The sequence below is a fragment of the Dermacentor variabilis genome, chromosome 1, assembly GCF_050947875.1.
Source record: "Dermacentor variabilis isolate Ectoservices chromosome 1, ASM5094787v1, whole genome shotgun sequence".
In the NCBI taxonomy this organism is placed as follows: domain Eukaryota; kingdom Metazoa; phylum Arthropoda; class Arachnida; order Ixodida; family Ixodidae; genus Dermacentor; species Dermacentor variabilis.
The window spans coordinates 151,379,853-151,403,217 of NC_134568.1; the positions used below are offsets into that span (position 1 = coordinate 151,379,853).

General features: G+C 44.2%; 1 protein-coding gene across 1 annotated transcript in view; it reads right to left on the reverse strand.

Moving 5' to 3' along the window:
• glo (heterogeneous nuclear ribonucleoprotein glorund) overlaps positions 1-335 on the reverse strand; it is a 37,651-nt gene extending 37,316 nt beyond the window's left edge. The window contains exon 1 of the mRNA XM_075697659.1: positions 212-335. The gene's annotated coding sequence lies outside the window, so the exon portion shown is untranslated. The remainder of the gene's footprint in view (positions 1-211) is intronic.
• Between the last annotated feature and the right edge of the window lie 23,030 nt (positions 336-23,365).

A 23,365-nucleotide genomic window follows, 5' to 3' on the forward strand; every position in this document is an offset into this window, starting at 1 on the left:
ATTTAGAACAAGAGCATGCGTGCAGTCAGATGCGCTAGGCTTAACGATCACCGGCTCCTGCACGATGAATACCGGCACTTAACGTGGTCTCCATTGCTTGTTGGCTGAAGATTCGAATGTCTCTTCAACCAGCACGCAATAGTTAACCGAAATCACGCTTGCACGTCAAGTTAATGTGAAAAACCGACAAGTAAAACAGCATAAAACACACCTGCGTTGAACAATGGCGGCAAGAACGATAAAACAACGGCAAATACCGCGGCGCTTCACGGGAAGACCGACCTATTCAACCGCCAGGAGGTGATGCCGCTGACGAGGCAGGAGTCGGCAACGGCAGGAGTGCTGCGATCGTTTGCGACGCCGCCATTCAAAACAGCTCCCATCTGAAACCGGAACTCTATGACCAAGTTCCGGCTTCTGCAATCGCTTCCGGCGCTTGCAGCAAGCAAAAGCATAGCCTTTGCGATTGGTTTATATTACTCAAGGGCCTTCGTTAGGGCGTGCATTTGGAAACCATTTAGCGCTTACCGCTGCTCTCTTCTTGTTTAATTTTGTAGCAAAATCGTATCTTATAGTCGAGATAGTATAATTCATAGTATATATGCTCGAAACGGCCACTTGCCTGGTTTGTCAAGAAAAACTACGAATTTCCTTCGTTTGAGCCAGTGCATGATGTTTAAATCACCGGTTATCGCGCAGGGCGGCAACGCATGGCATTCGAGATTGGCGCAGACTAGAGTTACTTATAGCCTAACTATATAGGTTAAATTAGGCCAATAAGTTACAGTAGAGCCAAATTCCCACTTTTTTCTTAAATAACAATGCCAAGTGTTATACTAAACGATTCCAAGCATAAAATGTGCCCTTGTTGCAAAATTTCAGCAGCAAAGTAGCGTTTATATCAACGTCTTTTTTTTTTTTTTTCTGCTCGCTCCGCAGGCAATGCGTGGTTTCCGCGTACACTTGAAAACTCTGTAAAAGGGTGCAAACCTTTTTGCAGAATAATTTTAAAAATATATTGAAAACCTTGTAGAATGCACACATTCTAAAGTGACCTTTTACTCTACGGTAGCACAGCAACAAGTTTTGCAGGCCTCGGAAACTCGTTGACGCGGAATGAATGCCAGATTCGCGCTGTGCATGCCAGCAAGTGTGGTGGGGGGTGTCTTATCGAAGCCGTTGAAACAAGCCATCTACGATCAAAGTGTGGACAGTATGCCGAAAGAACACGAACGAGCGCGTGCATTTATAGAGGGTTCGTGTATGATCAAAGCAGCCTACTGATTTTTGAAGGCTAAAGAAATAATCCGTTAGCTTTGCACAAGCTTTCTAGCATATATACATTTGTCCTCCCAGTCCACCTAAGTCACGCCGACGGCTCAGCCCTCGATGTAATGCATGACTTGTTCTGAAAGGCTGTCCCCCTGCGCCAAGTTTACAAGCCATGTTTCACTGATCGCACCACCTCTAGTTGACAGACTCGTTTGGTGTAGCTAATAGGAGGCATAAACCATTGGACTATCAACGTCCTACAGATGTCCAGCAGAGATCCGAAACGGGACATTCGAACCTCCCTAGGACATACCCAAGAATCCTGTGGATAATTCTTGGATGCATGGGATCGTGCCATGCGCGCGAATTGGCGTTCATAGAAACGTCCTACGAACGTCATAATGGGATATTCAGACGTCGAAGAGATGCTTAAATATGGATTATTTTTATTGCATAACCCCTGGTACGTCCTAAAAACATTTTTGTCAGGATGTAGGACGCTTCTGGGACATTTGGTTATGGATTTAGAATATCCACAGGACGTCCTTTAATATTATAAATTAACATAATAGGGACGTTCCTCATTATGTACCCTAGCAGTGCAGCAGGCCTGCTGCATTTTACATACCATTAACAAAGTAAGTTTGACTTGCTTTTCTGTTGGCTTGTGGGGCAATGATGAAAAAGAGTTGCATGGCTCTTGAAGATCCATCCCACCGGTCCAATAAGGCAACTAATAATAATAATATTTGGGGTTTTACGTGCCAAAACCACTTTCTGATTATGAGGCACGCCGTAGTGGGGGACTCCGGAAATTTTGACCACCTGGGGTTCTTTAACGTGCACCTAAATCTAAGCACACGGGTGTTTTCGCATTTCGCCCCCATCGAAATGCGGCCGCCGTGGCCGGGATTCGATCCCGCGACCTCGTGCTCAGCAGCCCAACACCATAGCCACTGAGCAACCACGGCGGGTAATAAGGCAACTAAGCATTTTTGTCATGCAAAAGCTGAAGTACGATAAAACGGGCCAGGACATCAGCCCACCACATCTCAAAGCACGATAAAGAAGGCTGCAGTGTAGCTAAGCATTGTGCACGTAATTCCTTGCTATGGTAAGCTAATACATTACATACAACTTAATATACTATAATTCAAAACATATACACATGCAAGCAATACTTTTTTGTGCTAACAGGAACGAAGCTACAGAGCTAAGTTCTGCAGGCCTTTGTATCTTTCGTCAATCTCATTAAAAATAGAACATTTATTTCAATAAAACAGTTGCAGGAAGATCACGAGTTCAACTCTCAAATGCACTCAGCAGTTTTCAGTAAAGTGCATCAATGCTAACAAATAAAACTCAATAATTTCATCGCACAAGCTCAGCCATTAGGAGTTATTTATGATGCACCATGGTTAGTAAAAGTGTGCATGAATTAAACTGTTTACAAATGCACTTTGGGTAGCAAAAAGATTTAAGAATTCGCTACGGCGCTACGGAAGTTATCACAAGGCTTGCTGTGAGCTCACTTCCATGGTCGCAGGCACATCGACGCAAAATTTGCTGAACAGTTCAGATGTGTTAGCCAGTTGATGTTGCCAGAGCCTTTCCTTAGGCCATATGCAGTAGTTACACACACTAACACAAGTTATGCTAAGGATGTCACAACTACATTAGCCATTAATGAAATTACTTGAGACTAGTTCAGTGGTCATATATAGACACAAACAGCTGCTGTATGATCACCCTTTTATAGAGCAAATGCACTATGCATCCACAAGTTCTGGTAAATGTCACCAGAGCAAACATTGTCGCTTTGGTGTAGTGATATCATTTCAGTCGGACTAATATTTTGTAGATGCACGTCTCCCAGTAAAAGAACTCTCTCTGGTGTTACCATTATTTGGTGGTCATCTTTCACAAATCCTTGACTTCAGACATCGTCCCCCAGTCTTGGAAGCTAGCCAAGGTCCTAGCTCTGCAGAAATCTGGTGAAAAGCAATTTTTTTCAAACTATAGACCTATATCGCTTACTTCCAATTCCGGAAAGCTAGTAGAACATATCATACACAAGCATATAACAGAATACCTAGAATCGAATAAAATTTTCTCTAACATACGACACGGATTTTGTCATTGGCTCAGCACAACAAAACTGGTGGAATTTTCATAACATTACTAGATATCTTAATATTGGCAATCAAATTGATGTGTTATTTGCAGACTTTTCCAAAGCTTTTGACACGGTTATACACAACAAGTTACTAAGTAAACTAAATTTAATTTTAAATAATCCTCAACTGATCGACTGCATAGCTAGCTTTCTTAATTGTCGCTCTCAATTCGTTTCATTTAGTTCCACTTCATCCTCAACTGTAAATGTAACATGAAATGTTCTACAAGGCTCTGTTCTGGGACCCTTCTTATGTTTAATATTAATATGTTACCTTCCTAACAACAATAGGTCAAAAGTCAGTCTTTATGCTGACAACTGCGTGCTATACCAGGTAATTTCTGCTCTTAGTGATCACGCCTTACTTCAGGATTCCTTCAACAGATTTTGCACCGGTGTATGGACTGGCAGATGTGCATTAACTTTCAAAAAACATTAGTAGTGTCATTTACAAACAGCCATTTTCCTTCACAGCATGTGTACGCTTTCAATAACACAATAGTTCCCCGGGCACAGGTGTACAAATACCTTGGTGTTATCTTCCCACACAACATGCAATGGGCCCAGCATATTGATCACATTACATCTATAGCACTAAGAAGATTAGGTTACTTGAGACAAACATTATCTAAATCGCTAAACACACTAAATTACTTATGTATAAAACACTCATTCGTCCTGTATCAAGTATGCTTCATGCATCTAGCTGGAACCCGTATAATAAATTTGTGACATTAACAAAGTTGAATCGGTGCAAAGGAAGGTTGTTAGTTTCATTTGTCATCGCTACGATCGTGATTTTTCGCCCTCATCTGGAAATGAGTTCCTGGAATTTATCTTATCTTTTCTATGCACAAGGCGGCATATACATTCCATGAAACTATTCCATTCAATTATTCACTCATCTTGTCTATCCGCTGATCTCACATGCCAGTCCTCTTCCAACTAGACGACGTCACACCCTCAACCTAAAGCCCTTCTTTGCATGCACTAACACGTTGAAACACAGTTATTTCCCAAGAGTTGCTGACTGTTGGAATGAGTTACCCAGTTCTTTTCGTGAATTGGCATTTACCGATTTTGTAGAAGCACCAGTGTGATAAGATTGCTGTTCCTTTTTTTATCTATTATGTTCAACTGCCTTTCTTTTTTGCTGTTTCTTGTGTATTGTTGTACTCCACTCCTGCATTAGCCCTGAATAGGGCTGCAGTATTTGAAAATAAATAAATAAATAAATTAATTAATTAATAAAAAGCCCTCAGCAAGGGTGGGGGTACAAAGAAAGTTAGTAGGAGGGCTACTGCGGGCTGCCTCACTTCAACGGTTTCAGGCACATAAATGCAATATTTGCTGGATAGTTCACAGGTGTCATAGCCATGAAGCAAGCTACTCCAATAGTTCACAGGTGTCTTAGCCATGAAGCAAGCTACTCCAGACTTTCTGCGGGCCTGCTTCAGTGGTTGCACACAGTAAAAGTACTAAAGATTTCATAGATACACTGGGCATAAATAAAATTACTAAAGGATCACTCAAGCAGTTGCAAAAACGAACATTACGGGAGAGTTCACAGGTGCAAAAGCAGTTACAAGACACTTCCTTTGGCACAAAACCAAACTGATTTCACAGGTACTAGAAGTTACAAGATACTTGCTGTACTTGAGTGGTCACAAACACAAATTCACCGTAAGTGTTCACAGGCTCAAAGACCTCTAAGCAAGTAAACAGAAGCTGAATGCGACCTTTCCATGGTTAAAGCCAAATATTGCTGAAGCCATCACAGGTACCTTGGCGACTACACAATTAACTAAAGGCTTGCAGCATGCTCGCTTCAGCAGTCATAGACAGAAAAATGCATTATATGAGTTCACCCATACCAAAAGCTAACAGAGGATTTGGGTGGCTTTGTTGCATTCTCCAGGCTAGCGTACCCCACCGTTGCCGAATCGTTGCAATGCCTGTTTATCGAAGCTCGACCGATGTTACTATTGGGTAGCGTGGCTTTGTTGGCAGGCTGCAGGTGTCTGGTAGACCAGTGATCAGGCAGGGATGAGACGACTTCTTGTGCGGAACTTGCATGGTTTATTCAATGGTTGGTGAAAGATAAGAAGAAGAGAATGAATTGAAAAGTACATTGCAGAGCCCCTTTAAATAGGCACACTAAAATCATGGACGGGATCTTGCTCACGTCAACGTCACGTGGCAGGCACTGAGTCTGGTTGTGGTTGGGTGGCGGATACCTTTTCCCCTGGTCACCTTTCTTCTAGGCGATGTTGTGGTTGGGCAGTGGATACCTTTTCTCCTGGTGACCTTTCACGAGCTTGCCTCCGCTGGTGGCAAACCTCGGGTCAGCGATGTGTGGCTGGTCCTTTCTTCTAGGCGACGCTGGTTTGCGGAAAGGGTCCTTTCTAGAGTCACACAGTTAGTGGAAAGGGTTTTCATGCCCACACATAAAGGGGCCTGTGAACACTGCGGGGCACCTGCCAGACCAGTCATCCACTCGAGACAACCATGGCAAATTAGGCATCCATCCTTCGTTCCTGTTGAGCAGGGTCCTTCGAGCGCCCTTTAATTTTTTGGTGTGTTAGATGCCAACCATAACAGCTTGCTTCAGTGGCCACACACAAACACAAGTTCATCCTAAAAATTCACAGGTATCAGACAGCCTCAATGGAAGTTACCAGAGGCAGAGTGTGGCTGTTCTTCCATGGCAGCAGATACAAACACTTCTGAAAAGATCACAGGTATCTTGACAACTAAACATTTTACTAAGGCTCACTGCAGGCTACCTCAGCGGTCGCAGACAACTACATTGCAGTTCACATGTACTAAGAAATATATTCGGGGATTTCTGTGGACTTGCTCGAACAGTCGCAGAGACAAAGATTAACCCAGAGTTCATAGGTACATCGGCCCATAAGGAAGTTACCACTAGCTGGGTGCAGCCTTTCATCCATGGTTGCAATGCAGATGCAGAACAGATCACGGATACGCTACACAATTTAGTAGTCATCCTGCAGGACCAGTTCCAGTGGTCCCAGACACGAAAATGCTCTGTTAAGATCAGAGGTACTAAGAAGGTTAGAAGATTTTCATGGACTTATTTCTGTGCTGATCATCAACAAAGAATGACGTTCGACCCAAAGTGACACCAGGCTGATGGCAGGAACACAGCACGGCTGTAAAGTATGCAATAAAAATGTGTTAGAAATATGTACACAAATTACTATCCACCATGTGCATGTCAACAACCTGCGACAACTTTGCTTCCTTGTGGCTTTGTACAAAGTTGCTGAGCTAACAGTTATCAGAAAAGAAGTTGGGATGATTTCAACTCTCTACAAAGATAAAATGAATTCTCATTATCTCTACGTCAGCATGGCTATGTGAAGCGAGCTGATAACAGTACAACATGTCGCAGTTTCATCCAAAAAGCGAAGCAGTGATTGCGACAGCAAATTACCAGACAGCTATAATTAAGCAGCTGCATGGGTTATCGCCAGTGTAAATTACAGTAAACCTTCGCTTCCTTGATAAATTAACAAACTCGGTGTCGTTCGCAAAGCCAAACATGAACACATCTCACTGACGGTAAACACGCTGTATGAACGCTGGCGTGATGAAGCGGGGCGGCAGCGACAATTGGCGGTCACTTCTTGCTGCTTCCAGCTATAGTGCGTTTCCATAGCCAAGTTTACGTGACTTTTGACACTAAGCTGCGCGGGAACAGCGTCCACAAAGCCACAACCAACCATAGTGCACGTCTGCGTCAGCGAAATTTCGTCGGGAGTGCCCCTACAATTTCCACCGCAATAAATAATAAAAAAAAGAAATAGGTGAACGTCGACTACATATAGCTTCAGTAAAAATACTGTGACAATATGGCAGGCACATACCCAAGGGGGGGGGGGGAGGGCCTCCCTGCCCACGCCACCACTTCTCACACACATTCCTAAAGCGCTGCCAAATCAATGTTGAGACTTGACAGCTTTTCAGCGGTCAACATTTTGTTGCCTTTTTCACTCCTTTTGGATGGCGGTAGTTATCGGCGTCTCTTGGGATGTGAAGGTCAGTTTCCTCATCAATTCGGTGCCCGCGCGATTAACTCAAGATGCATTCAGCTGTCACCGTCTATTCAACGGTTGCACGCATCGTTGCTTCGTTAGTTCAACCTTCTTTGTTTAGACTTATCCAGGGGCCAGGAAATGGATTCGGTTCGTGGTCAGTTGGCCTGTATGCACGTGGAACGAGTTGTGGCCAGAGAAAACGCCAACTGTGTTTAACTTTTCTTTTTGTTTCATTATTTCCTCGAGTGACAGCTCGCTGCGACTCTTACAGATCATCGGAACCATATACCCGTGGTATGGCTTAGATAAGGTGAAAAATAAAATAATGTGAGACAGCGTCCATCATCAAACCCTGCAATAACTCTTAAGCTTATAGGCGATATGACTGTCACCCGTTAACTCGTCTGGTTTCTGCATAATTGTACAGCACTTTTTGTGCAAAATTGGCAACTGGAAACAAGTCTCAAGGAGTTGAGAAATTAAGTGATCTACTAAAGGAGACGGCCGAGACAACAGCCAAACAGGAAGGAAAAGGGAAAATTAACAAATTTAGCCATTGTTTATGAAAATATTTATGGATCAACATCTCTTTATTTAAAAAGGAAACAGAGAAAACGCCGCCAGAAGTGGAGGACAATTCCGTGTGTTCTGAATGACGCTTCTAGAGTTATCATTACAGCCGCCTAACGTAGCCACTTCTCTGCTATGCTTATGTAGGTGTTTTTCTAACCTTTCGCGGTGGGCGCAGTACGTCTAGAATCGCAGCTTCCTGCGCCATACAAGGCTAGATGGTTATCCTAGTGTCGTGAAGGTGTGAGCCGATGTGAAATACTTTGTTATGCTCTGGCAGATGACGCCAGCACTCGCTGGCGGGTTGCTCTTGCGGGCTCCGGCACGATTTTCAGCGGGTGCTTGCAAGTGACCGACGCTTTCCATCGATTTGCAAGTTCAAAAAACAGGCATGCAATAGCCTAGGAGGGCCAGTCAACTTTACAAAATTAGCGAGCACGCTTATCGCAACGAGCGGTGAAATAAAACTTTGTTTTGAGCTAGTTCACCCATAGCTGGTTATGACGGCAGCATAACTCAGATGAAGAGACACAGAAACTAGATGGTGCGCTTGTCATGTGTTTCTATGTGCCTTGTCTTCGTCTCTGTTGTACTGCCATTTTAACCAGAGTGACGGAAGCTACGCAACCAGCCGTAATAAAATGGGGCTGGTATTTTTTTTTTCTATGGGAGATGCGACACCAATCAGCGCACAAATGTGGAGAGAGGAAATTTAATGCATTCTGTTCGTCTCGTGCATATAGTTTATCGCAGCTTTACGAAATTGCACACCATGGTCCCCAAAACGCTGTATGGGGAGCGCTTTCAAAACCTATGTTACAAGTTTTTGTTTTGTTTGTTTTATTGCACAACGAAGGTAGGTATGTACAAAAGCGGGGAGCATTTTCGTGACTGTCGGTCTACTGGCATTGCTGCATTTTCAGGAGCTTCTGCTTTTCTCTTCGTGCGTTCCGTTCGATGTTCTTTGCTGTGCAGCCTCGTCAGTGCATAGAACTTTATTATGTTTGTTGTCAAACTCTGCCCATGCTCAGTGCAACCCACTTCTTTAAGCTTCGCTCCCTGAAGGAAATGCAAAAAGCAGACCATGCTTTCAGCATGAAGCTGAATCCTGCCGAAATGCACAGTAAATGTGTCCTCAACTTTAAAAACAAGCTCCTCAACAGTTTTGGAAGGGTAGATCAAGCCCCCATGATCAAACTGCCTTAATTGTTAGTATGAAATTTCCATCACAATCTGCTTGTAGGGGCAAAATTCAAAGGCGAGAGGCACACTCTGGGTGTGGAATTTTTTTTTTTAAAGACTTTCTGACAACATAGCCAGCTATATAATATACTAGTCTACTGTCACTGTGCTTTTCGACACAGTTGTCATGATCCAACTGCTTGCCTTGTGTTTTGACACAGATTCTGCGCACTCCAAATTGCCGTCCATCCATAGCTCATCAACAATTTATGTTAGGTAGTCATCCTTTCGTTTTCCAACATCAGATGGCTTTAAGAATGTGGTTACAAACTCTCCTGCATGGTGAGTTCCCATTGCCAGACTGTAGAATGACAAGCTGTTTATTATAATTAAAAACTGTTCAGGTGAAGAATGGTCGTTACAACCAATGGATTGCCTTACTACACCAAACATACTTTTAATTTTGTCCTGATTATGATTAGCTGTTAACAAGCACTTGTAGCCTAGTGAGCTACTTAAGCAGTCTAAATGGGACAGAGGGCTTTTTATGGTCACACGCAGACCAAGCGCAGTTCCTGGGCTAAGAAATCCACTAGCATGCTTGGTAGTATAATCTTCCCATTCTGCAAGGAATGCAACGAACTCTTCAAGAAACTTTGCACTTGGAGAGTTGGGCCGGAGGCCTTTAGATGGTGTTCTTGAAGTCATTATAAATATTAGAGACTTTTAGCTTGTACGCTTGTAAACGGAAGCGGTTTGGGCTCATTACCGGATGGTCGGGGCATAAACGTGAGCGGCCGGAGCGGTGAAGCCGCCTGGTGTTGTAGAGCTCAACCAGACAAACGCATAGCTAAAACTGCAATAACTCACCATATCCTGCTTCGCCACTCGTGCAAATTTTTGGCAGCGGCGTAATTGTGAGCACGATTACGCCACTGTCGAAAATTTACGCCAGCAGCTAAACAGAATATAGTAATTAGCTCTGTGTTTGTGTGGTTGAACTTTGCGCCACCAGCTGGCGCCACCAATCTGGCCGCTCACGTTGACGCCCCCGCTAAACCGGAAAACCGCCCGCGCTTGCCCGAATACCGGACACGCTGAAACTCTCTATTAACCTTTCCATAAGCTTCACAAGCTCTTTTGTTGGCTCAATTGTTCCAAAGTGACTGTCCCAAATGAACCTTATAGATCAAAATCCCCTTTAGTACCTCCTCGCTAAATAGCTGGAAGGCTATAAGTTCACGTGAATTTTTTATCAAACGCATTTGGATGAACGAGCGAGCAGGTAATGTGTGGCATTACTTTAAGAGTTAGTGAATCCATGTCTAAGGCATTGTCAGTAAGGTTCAGCACGTCGCATCGCATTAAGCGTGGCACTACGGTGTCAACGTAAAGGCTGGGACAAAGTGAACTACGTCGGTGCACGTGCTGTCCAAAACTGACGATGGCTTGTGTCTGCATTCCTTCGGCTGGCGTCAGTAACCCGCCACTAGAGTTACTGTATATGCTACCGTAGGTACCTGCGGTAGCATATACAGTAACTCTACCCGCCACAGGAGCGCAGCGCCCTCTTCAAGCTACCCCGCCGAGCATCCAAACTGGTTTCTTCAGCGTCGGGAGCGGGCGGAACTATAGTGAACTAGAAGGGGGTAGTGGGGTCAGGGAGAGCCCGCGGGTGTGGCATCTCACGTCGACGCCGCCAGATGGCGCCACTAGAGCATGGGCTGTACGGAACGCGAAACTGGGTATTTTCAACGTAGAGAATGCCGTGTGCGCTTCGTGTCATGCCGAAAAAGAAAGCGCGCAGCTCCGTAGCATGTTTTCTGAAAACTTAATCTGAAATTAAGACAAGGCGCAGAGAAAGGTGGAAAGACGCATAGAGTTTCCTACAAAATTACTAGAGGGAACTCTGGCGCTAGTGTCTACATGAGCTACAATGGGAGCGGTTGTCCCAGCATGGGAATTATGGGAAGTACATGGATTTGCCTAAACTTCGTCCTTTTTGGCTTCAAACGGCTTTGTGACTTAGTAAACTCGTCATTTTCAACAGTTTATTGCGTAATAAATAATTAAATAAACATCATTAAAATTGCCCGACTGCAGGATTCGAACACGGGGACTCTAGTACAGAAGCCTGATATTGAAACCATTAAGCCACGGATGCATGTATCGACAAGCGAATGAAACGCACTTATGAATTTATCGCGGGCATGCCAGTGCTTTGAGACGCTTGGTGCGTTTCGATTTGGGCACATAAACAAGCTCAATCATTGCAATTAATAGCAATTGTACGCGTTCCCCGGCGTCTTCTACACTTCGAAGAATATAGATTGCGCTGAAATATACGACAATAAGATTTATATAGCGTAATATACAAAGCCACAAGAACGTCTGAATCCACAAGCACGAAGATCAGACAAATCCATGTACTTCCCATCATTCCCATGGTAGGACAACGACTGCAGCGCCAGAGTTCCCTCTAGTAATTTTGTAGGAAACTCTATGGAAAGACGGACGTTCTTCAAGCTTGCGTGAAAATAAAGCCGACCCAACGAGTGCATACTAACGGCCACACAACGATGCGACTGATTTCTAAACTAAAAGCTCGCGAATACCGTAGAAGAGGCAAATATGTGAATGGGTAATTTGCTTAATTCATTTGCCATTAACACTTTTTATACAGGTCAGGACCCAATTGCATTCGCAAGTTCAAGTGAGCCAAACAATTGCGGCGCGTGTACTAACACATTCGGAACAGAGGCCAGATATGATGAGGTTTTATTCCTTTAACTGCGATTTTGTTTACGAAAGCATATATCCACTGAAAGTTAGGGAGTTAATCCTATGGTGATGCCACTATTATGCGGTCGTAGTGGTTACCAGGGATAGCGAAATTTCGTGACACAGCAAAATAAAGAGAACTCGTGGTAGCCACAAACAACTCTTTATTGGTACAAAAGATGGGCAGCTACTCCTTTCTCAAAGTGCATGGCTGCTACGAGAGAGGCACTATGAGGAACGGCTTATCTTCGCGTGCAATTTCTTTTTACGCCGTTCCTGTCGCGATTGGTTGATCCATTTTACATAAAGTGCAGCCTGGTCAGCACATAGAACTTGGTCAACTCTGTTGTGAGCGTATCTTAGTGCTGGCTGCAGCCTAAGGCATAGCCGAAGTTCTCCTTCACTAGCAACATTACATCCACTATGCTGTCACTACAGAGTTTCTCTCGGCTGAAGAACACAGTGAAGATTTCCTCCAACTTCTTCCCTGAAAAGCTCCAGCGAAGGATATAACAACCCTCCCTTGTCGCATGTCACAGTGAACTCAGAGTTTCTGCTTTCCGTATTGGGGGTTTCCATAAGAAAGGCCTTGCAAGACATGCAGTCATAACGCTTCAGAAACTTTAGAGCAACATATCCTGCCATGTAATGTATTAGACGGTCGTCGCTCTTCTGCTCCACCAACTCTCTGTGCTCAGCAGGAATACTACGAAGCATGCGCTCGGCTGAAGCTAGGTTTCGTTCCTCAATGAGATGGTCGATTGCAGCAGCCCTGGCTTATTGAGCTGGAGCATCTTGCGCACTCAGGAGAGAACTAATTTCTCCACTAGCTCCATTAAGGTCAGCATTTCCTAACCGTACTACTTTCGCAAGGTTATAAAAGGATAGGCAATTAACGACAATTATATAGAAACTGCGTTGGTGTTGGGTGGACATTAGACCCACATGATTGCCTGACTATACCGAAAAAGTTTTCCAGCGAATCCTGGCTTAACCTGTACGTCATAACATACCTAAATTCCTGGCTGACAAGATAATCCAGCAGTGATAGTGTGCTATAGATATCGTCACCCTTAGGCCATCTGCAGTTGAATCGCTTAAAAATCCACCTACTCTTTTAGCGTGTTTCGCACACAAACCGCACATGTTTCGTCGAGTTTTTTGTCTTGGCGGTGCAAGTTGCGTTCCCAAATTCGCCGTGTTTATTCATCTTTCGGCGCGGTGAACGACGGCTGCTTTCCTTTTTTACACTTACATCCTGTTTCACAGCCGGGAGCGAAGCAGGGTCGCTGCCGTTGACGTTTCGACCTTCCTACTGCTCACGTGTTCGGCCGACTGCGCGCGAAACAGACTCGAACCCCCCGGTAGGTTAAGACACCAAAAAACAGTCAACGTCGCGAATCAAGCCCGCATGAACAAGCGCGCGAAGCACTTTATTCTATGGCGAAGCAGCGGAGGGAGCCAGCCCACGCGACTACAGCGCCGCCACCGAAATCCGCGTCCCGACCACACTCGCCGCCTCGCTGCAATGCATAGGGCGCTCCGGCTCCTGAGCCCACTACCCCCTTCTAGAACACCATAGCGGAACCTTTACCGTTTTTTCGTAGGCGCCGCCATATTGTGAACGCAGTGGCGCCGCCTATGAGCAGCGCCATACTGGCTTGGGTGAAAGCGGTCTTTTGAATGGCAGGTATACGCTCGGCGGTAGGTTCTGGCGTTTGTTTTCGCGGTCGTGCGGTCTGTTTAGTATGACGTGCGTCTTCTACGTGGTAAACGGTTCTGTGAGACGTGCTGAAGTGGTTTAAGGCGTCATGGCCGGAATTTCTGCTGGCGTTGAGGTGGACGGAACACGCAGCGCGATGTGTGCGCGCATATTTGAGCCTGCAATCAGCCTTGGAGATGTATTGTGTATTTATCAATGTTCCAATCACTAATGTGACCTTATTGCCGTATTATCCTCTATTTCTAAGCTGCGGTTTAGGAGCCATGAAAAATACGCGACGATCGTAACAGCGTGGGCATCGTTCTGCTACAATAGGAGCTGTGCTGTTATACTTTGACAAGCGTTCAAACTGTTCGATGCACGTTACATTGCGTGACTACTTGGTTGGATGGGTGAGGTTTCCACCCATGAATAAAATAGTTTTGGCTAGTAATAGCAGCATACCTTAGAGTCTGAATTAAGCTTGTCCAGCAAAGCGACCGTTGACGAACTGCGCGAGCATCCTAAGCAGTAGTAGGTGCTGGGTTACAGATATATTTGTTCTATATAGCGCATGGTCCAAGCATGCGGCATCAGCGGTTATATATTTATAAACGTTGTGCGGCGTTAGCCCGTTTAACTTGCTTTTTAGAGAAATAAGATGATAACCGAATTTTTTTTCGGTTGTGTTCGTTCAGTCCTCTACGACGTAATGACACGTATTACGGAAATTTTGCGCTCAAAAATAGCCATCGCATTCTTTTTATGCGAACCCTCTCATTTACTATGCCTGTATACAGGCCAAAAAGGCAATGCCGAAGCACACAGCTTATGTATGTATCGTGCTGGCTCACCAACCGCAGTGATCGCTGTGTTGAGCAGCGCCATGGGCCTCATGCAGCAAGGCTAGCGTAGACATATGGTAATTTCAAGCACACTAGACTTGAAATGCGTGAGAACGATGCCAGTGTATCACAAATATTTGATAGCGCCTGCCGCTCAGATGTTTCGTGGTTGCCTTAGGTTGGCCGTGCACGAGCATGCGCTGGTATGTTTTACTCCCTACGCTAATCGATCAGACAGTCAGCTGATTTGCCATTTAATGCTGGTAATACAGAGAAGCCGGTTTTCTTTGTTGAATTATAATCAATATTAGCAAAATAATAAATAACTCATACACGCACCGCGACTGATAATGCGCGTACACCGTGGCTGATTATGCACGTCACATTTTTGCGCCCCCAAGACATATTTCCGCCTACAGTAGTTGCTGATGCACCGAAAGCTTTCCCTGACGACCTTATATGAACGAACATGGCGTAAATTTCCCAAAGTAAGATCTAAAACATCTCGAAATCGTTCCGCAGCACGCGACAGCAATATACTTTCTAGCAGCGCCGTGCCGGATCGCCCAAGCCAGAGAGGAGGAAAGGCTGTCCGCGCGCCCTATCCTCCTCGCCCGATGAAACGGTCTTAGTTGTACGCGACTGGTGGCCACGCATCCTTACGTAACTTCGCAAATAACAATACGAGTCGGTTGTGGCACTGGTTAGAGCAGCAAACGAGGGATCCAAAATAACTGGGATTGTTCCGCAAATATATATTTCTGTATAATTCTTCCAGAGCGACTTCAAAAAACACTACTACAGTCGGCTACAACTTAAGTCTGCAGTGAAGCCCCGCCCACGCCCCCAAACCACCAGCCACTGTTCCTCCGCGAGGCTGCGAATAATTCGTACTTCAAACTTTTTCTGTTACACAAATAAGGCGATAACTACAAAAATAATATTATTAGCATGTAATTTTATGCCTTTTCCCTCGCCTATTATAGTGGAATGGCGAATGCCTAATTCTTTATTGAACTGAACATGCTTGCTTCACTACAACTATTTGTTGTGAAGTTTCACGAGTAAAACGGGTGCAGTAGTGAAATGAACTGAACCTGAGACTTTTGAAGACTCCACATTTTGTCCATGTCTGTTGCACACCTCATTGCTTCTGCCGATGAAGACTTCAAGAACAGCAGACGCTCCGGAGGTATCAAGTACGACGCCATTTTGAAAAGGCCACGTGACGACGATCGTTTGCTTCTGTGATTGGCTGGCAGAGTAACCTAACTCCACGCGGTCCGTGTGCCTTTGTTGCCAACTGCTGTTCTTTAAGGTGCATTATACTGAAGTAATCTTTATTTTACACTTTTGCTTCTTGTTCTTGGCAGTGTTCTTTCAGCGCGAGTCCATTTGACGTGGTTCCTGGTTTGCCAAGGAAAGGAGAGGTGTATCGCACAGGCGTACGTGTAAAATACACCTTATTTAATTTCTCTTTTGTAGGTTTACGCATTTTTATCGCGAATGGTGGGCGTTATTCACATTTGTACTAGTAAAGGTACCCCCCCCCCCTCCTCATTTGCAAAGAAAAGTTACCATGGGTTTGCCCCCCCCCCCCCCCCCCGGAAAAGAAAATCCTGGGTACGTGCCTGCAATATGGGGATGCAAAATCTTGTCCAGCGCGTCGCGCACACATGTCAGCACATACGCTGGCCCAAATAATAGCAAATGCGAGAAGAAAAATAAAGCAGCACGTTTGGTCAACCGCCCTGTGTGAGAGGTGTTGCCATTAAATACCAATGCTTACAACAATATGGTTCCGTTATTCGGAACTTCCGCAGTTGTACGACTGCTCTTGCAATCGCGGTTACGGAAAGAAAAAAAAACAGTAGACGAAGAGCACTCAAGCGACACGGTAAATCACCTGACAGAAATTTAATTAAACAGTCAAAAGAGACAAACGTTCTCCGTTACTAAAAAAAATAAATTATTGGGTTTTACGTGCCAAACCCACGATCTGATTATGAAGCACGCCATAGTGCGGGACTCCGGAATAATTTGGACCACCTGGGGTTCTTAACATGCACCTAAGTGCACTTAATGGTGTTTTCGCATTTCGCCCTCGTCAAAATGCGGGCGCCGTGGCAGGGACGTACTCCATTACTAAAAATAGGACAACGTGCGAATTCGGAGCAATAGTCTATAGTAAGAAGCGTAAACGTTTCGATCGTACAGACAGCTGAGACGTAAGCTTGACCTCACCATCATACTAGCATGCAGTGGTGTTGCAACGGGGGTGGGTGTCATATACGCCTGAAGACACCCCTCTTTCTGCCGGCTCCACCCGGCTACACCCGCGGGGGGGGGGGGGTGACAGAAGACCTATATATGGGCCCCGGGTGGCAGACGACCTAGCTACGCCACTGCTAGAATGCACCCGAGAAGGTGTAAATAAGCAGCAGGTACAAGTAGACAAACAATTTCGTTATTCCCAGAAACGAACGTGTACAGCATTGTTTGACAGAAACGCGTGGGAAAATTCAGCAGCGCGGTCGGCCAACCATCACGTGCAACAAGTGCTGCAATCGCGATACAAACGCCCACAAATGTTTAGTTATTTCAACCGTACGCTGTTTGACGACTGCTCTCGCAGTCCCGGTTACGCAGAGAAAACTCAAACGGCAGACGAAGCTCGAGCAATACGGTTAATCAGTGAGGGCGGGCACGTGACACAAATTTAGCAGCCAACGAAGATCAACAAACGTCTGGTACCTTTGCGCCTCTTTACGGCTGGTACCAGTCGTAAAGACAAGCGTGGTAAAGTTCAGCAGTGCGGCCAGCCAATTAACAATCACGTGCAACAAGTGCTCCGATCGTGATACAGCATCTGCATTCCACGTCCCAGGTTCACGTACAAACCTGAGAGCATCATTTGTTTTTACTTTGGTCAATGACCGGTTTTACCAGGCTATAGTAAAGTTTATTCTCTCTTTTGCAATGTCATACAGCATCCAAACATACATCGCCACATCAGGAGGGAGGCTAAAGGCTGTATATGCCTGACAAGGCCTATCCTCCTCATGGTGACAAACAGTGCATTTGAGACAACAAGCTTCCTTCTAATGTAACATTCAAATCGCCCAAAAAAGGAACATCCACAATTCTGTACAGTATATAAATATTTCGACATAGTCATTTTTGAAACTACAGCTGTGAAAAGAAACAGGAAAGAGAGCACACGAAAATCAATAAATAAGTAAATCACCGTTATCTAGCAATGTTATAAATAAGCTGCCACGTTAAGACAACAGTAGGTCTAAGTTGTGCGTTATGACCCAAGTAACAGATCCATAACTCTTATTTTGTAAAGTATTTTACTTGGGAACTCGTGTATTAGCATTTCGATATCTTTGTTGTCATTCAAGAACGTTATAATGGTATGTTCAAAAGTCTGAAGCCCATAGTTAGTTCTAACCTCAGGAGTTTTGCGAGAGACATATCGGGGTTCACAAACAGCATCAGGCCGTGCAACTGAACAAAAGCTAAGGTTAGGTTTGCTGTGGATCAAGCAATGAGCCTCTATTGCCTGTCGGAGTGTTATTAACTTATGTATGTTAAGAAGGCCCAGTGGTCGCCAGTATTCTCGTGTATTCGAAGTGTAGGGAACGTTAAGGATTGCTCTAATTGCTTTTTTTTGTAATATAAATAAGGAGTTTAGGTTTGTAGACGTTGTTCTACCCCATACAAATAAGCAGTAATGGAGAAGTGACTGGATAAGGGTAAAATATAGTTTTTTTTAGCCAGGTTGGTAGAAGAAGCCTTAATTTATGCATTAGTCCGACTGAGCGTGATATCTTGGAACGCAAGTAATTAATATGCTCAGTCCAAGTTAACTGCTCACTGAAGACCACACCAAGGAAACATGTAGACCTCACACGTTGAATGTTTTCTCCTCTGAAACTGAGGACAGGCTTGAAGGTTAGAATTTTATTTTTAGGTTTAAACACTATACATTTTTTTTTCACATTTAGGTGAAGCTCATTGGCATGTATCCATAATGATAGTTCAGACAAATATTTGTTTGAATTTGCTATAGTGTTCAAGAAGTCATTACCGGAGAAAGATATGCTAGTGTCATCTGCATACAGAACTATATAAGCTGAACTAGGTACATTGATATCATTAATGTAAGGTAAGAAATGTAAGGGCACTAAAATGGAGCCCTGTGGAACACCTGTACATATTGTGCCAAAAGCAGATGGAACACCGTTTACAACTGTGCACTGTATTCTTGACGATAAATAGCTATTAATAAGTTCCAAAGCAATACCTCTTATTCCATAAAACGGTAATTTACGTAATAATATTTCATGTTTAATAGAATCAAACGCTTTTTTGAAGTCTAGGAATAACCCAAGTGCGATAAACTTATTTTCATTATTACTAATAATTTTGTAGTTTATTTTGATAAGTGTCATTTCAGTGCATTTTCCTTTCTGGAAACCATACTGATCAATTATTATTGCTGATGTTTTAGTGAGGTAAGGTGTTAATAGGCTCTTGATAACATTTTCTGCAATTTTGGAATAAACAGGTAAAACTGAGATTGGGCGGTAATTATTAAGATCATCATGACTCCTGCCTTTGTGAATGACACACATCCTTGCCGTTTTTAACTGCTGCGGAAATATCCCTTTTTCTAACGTTAGGTTACATATGTGCATCAGGACGGGTGCAACCACATTAGTTATAGTTTTCACTGCTTCCGCTTTAATATCGTCAGTTCCAGTATAACTATTCTTTAGTTGTGACATGTACTTCTGTAACTCATATGTCGTAACCGGCTCGAGATAGAGTGAACTTGTCGAAGAATTAAGCAGATAGTGAGTAGGGTCCGGCCCGGTAGAGGTGACATTGTTATTAGCACATACCGTTAGAAAGTAATCATTAAATTTATTTGACAATAAGGCACCACTATAAACCTTTCCGTCGATCTTGATCTCGTTTGGTATTGATGGGTTGGCTTTCAAACGCAATTTTTTGAAAACTTACCATATTTGCTCCGGGGTATGTTTCTCAAAGAACATCTTGCTATAATATTCTTGCTTAGCTTTCTTCAAATCAGAACTTAGTTTATTTCTCGTCACTTTGAAAGCATGAAGTAAGTTTAAATCTCTACTTTGTAAAAACTTGGCGAAAACTTTGTTTTTGTGAACAATTCTTTTGTATAGTTCCATATTTATCCAGGGCTTTCTCGACCTTTTGTGTTTAGTACGACGAGTCAGTGGAAAAACAATTTCGTATATCGCAAAAATTTTTTTCAGGAATATATCGTAACAAAGGCTGGGGTTTGTTTCCTTGTATACTTCAGACCAGTCCAACTTAAGGCGTAATTCGTAAAAACGGCTCCATGTTTTCTCATTATATTTTCTGTAACAAGAATGCTGTGTTGAATTATTTAACTCATATTTATGAATAGGTAAAACACAAGTCAATCCTAGTTTCACTATTTTCAGATATTCTTGTTGGTGCCGTAATTACATTCTCACAATTATAAGTCAATACTAGTTTCACTATTTTCAGTTATTCTTGTTGGTGCCGTAATTACATTCTCACAATTATAACTTGACAAAATATCAGATAGGTCTCCGGACGCCACACTACCTGATTGCATGTCAATGTTAAAATCACCGAGTACAACAAGTGAGTTGTTAGTGTTAGCATTCCACTGGAGTGTATCCCCTAAATACGACAACGTAACAACCTGCACAAACCTGCACGCTTATTCCTTTATTCCAAGGGCAGCGACAGCTGTTTCACCGTCCTTCAAAACCACGATTTCCACTTATTGTATAGAATCCCACCCCTCTTTGTAACGCTCTACGTAACATTCAGAGTATTGAAATAAATAAGTAAAGGAAATTCAGTTAATCCATCCTTACACTTGGGAAACGGCAAGCGGGTAGAAAAGCCAAAGCGGCCGGAAAGTCTTTTCGGCTCATGTACAGCATGTTCACATTTGTTTCGCCACTGCAGCGGAAACCACTGCCGCTTTCGCCCACATCCATCTAGTTTGCGTACGTTTGTCCGCCTAGTGGCGCTGTTCAGCACACTATTTCAAGACATACATTCATTCATTTACCCATCAGTTATAATTTCGCACAACTGCGCGTGTCGTCTTTTAACTTTAGTCTACCGTGGAAGATAAACAAGACATAGTTTCGATAGTTTTAGCTAGTTGCTTTTTCTAAATATAGACAGTGAGCAACGGAAAATGTTAAATTTTACGACCGGATGTTTACATGCAATTGCAGCTTCCGGTAAAGCGGAACGTCTTTCCGCTTCGCCTTGGCCAAAAAATCGGTCCGAGACCCATTTTTTCGCCGCCTGGTTTTCCGCCAGTTTCTCCGCCTAGGCGGGCGGATTTTGTCAAGTTTTTTCCGCTTCCGCCTGCTCCGAGACCAAGTGTGAACGCAGCCTTAGGCAGTTTTTACGATTGCTATCGCGATCGTTCAGCAAACAAAACACCAATGGCAGACGAAGCTTAAGCGGACTGCACGACACGGTTACTCACTACGAGCGCGTGATAGAGTCAACTCTGACAAACCCTCATAATAATAAAAAAAATAATAAATGCGACCACGTGTGAAGAAGCTAATCAGAGCACACGTTTCGTCGTTACATAGCTGAGACGTGAAGTTGACCTTAACGCCATACTAGCATGCATCCGTTCACGTGTAAATAAGCAGAAGTCTAAGAAGTCGCCCAGATGTTTCGTTATTACGACAACATGTACAACACTATTAGCCAAAAACAATACAAGCCTTAAATACAGGCGTGTTAAAATTCAGCAGCTCGACCGGCCATCACGGGTGCCAAATTCTCAGGTCGCGATACAAACGCCAACAAAAGTTCTATTATTCCGAACGCACGCAGTTTTACGATTACTTCGGCACTTGCGGTTACGCAAACAAACGCCAACAGCACACGTACCGAAGTTTAAGCGACACGGTTATCACTACGAGCACGCGAAAGAATCAGTCAACTGAGAAAAGGTTTCACTGTTACGTACTAAAAAGTACGACCACGTGCGAACGAGCAATTGAGTCGGCGCAAACGTTTCGTTCGTCACAGACAGCCGAGGCGTAAACTTCCCTTGATGCTAGCATCATACTAGCATCCGATCCCGTGTAAGTAAGCACAAGTCTAACAAGTCGCCCTGAAGTCTTGTCATTCCAAGAAACGTGCATGGCACTGTTTGGCAAGAGCAATATAGCAGCCCTAAAGACAGGCGTATTAGTATCCAGCAGCGTTGCCGGCCATAATGTGCAGCAAGTGCACCGACCGTGATACAAACGCGTACAAAATTTCAGCTATTTAACCTTATGCATTTGTACGATTGATCGCTCTCGCAATCGCGGTTACGTAAAGAAAACGCTAACGAAGCTCAAGCAAGGATATTCTTGACGTGGTGTGTGTCGGGAAGTTATTATTATTAATAATAATTTTGGTATTATTCGTCACAGTACAGGAAAGACACAACGATTACTCTGGCGGATCCATGCTGTGGGCTACATGGACGGAGTTAGCGGTACTAAAGTTTCGCATTCAGAAATTTCCTTTCAGTTTGCAGAAAACCAGCAGTACGATGCGACCAAACGCACCACAACGGATGGTCCATCGCCGATTGGTGTTACCGTCGCCGCAAACCAGGGGCATATGTGCGATGCCCGTCATTCAATTACGCGCCGACACGACAGTTTAGTCGAAAAGATTGCAGGGTTCTTAACAGAAAAACACTGACTTCATGAACTGTCACTTACTTCTTGATAGGCGTAAGACGTACAGGCGCCGCGGAAATGAAGTTCCAAAGCGCACGACGAAAACATTCGCCTGAAACTGACAAACGTTCGCGCTGGAACTCATAAGAACATGACACAACCAAAACGTTCAGAGAAAACGCGCGAACTGAGCGTGTGAGTCCTGTGGACGTCCGAATATTTGATTTTGATGTACGATGGACGTTCATTGGATGTGCAATTCTCCTGCCTCGGACGATCCTATGGACATCCGTAGTACATCATCGGGACTTCTAGGGATGTCCGACGGACGTCAAAATCCTTTGTAGGACGTCCTTTGCACATTCACTGGAGATCTGTGGTCCAATGGTAGGGCAACAAACTTTAGGATTGGTGGGACCTGAGGTCATCGGTCTCCTGACGCCGGATTGGAGGAGGCGACTGAACAATGACCACGCAGGGGATAAAAAGAGTAACGGACGGCGGGAGTCATCGGCTGCTACAACTCTTTCAGAACTTTTTCTGCAGTACTTTGAATTTTCTTGTAGATATGTAAATATAAACTTGTGTGTAAAAGGTCTTGGACATTGGGCCCAGCCCCCCGTTCCCAAGCTTGCTCCTCCATGAGGAAAGTATATTCCACGTGTTCGGACTGTTTGGATCTGACTGCTGGTACGATCTGTTGGGAACTCGGCGCTGACGCCCGTGGTTGTACCTGGGTCGCAAGCCCCAAGGGTAGCGTTGGCCTGGCGGCCTGGGGTACAACTGGAAGCATCCGAAGGTCCCGACAAAGCATGAGTCGACTGGTAACAATAAAACAACTTGTTTATTTTAACATCGCAAAGAGTTGGCGGTCAGGTTTGACCGAAGTAGAGAGACGGGAGAGCACTTCACTCAACAGAAGAAATCGGAGCCCTCCTTCTTGGCGTCCGGGGGCAGCTGTTTTTATACTCTCGCAGTTGAGGGCAAGAAGGAACCCCTCAAAAGACGAG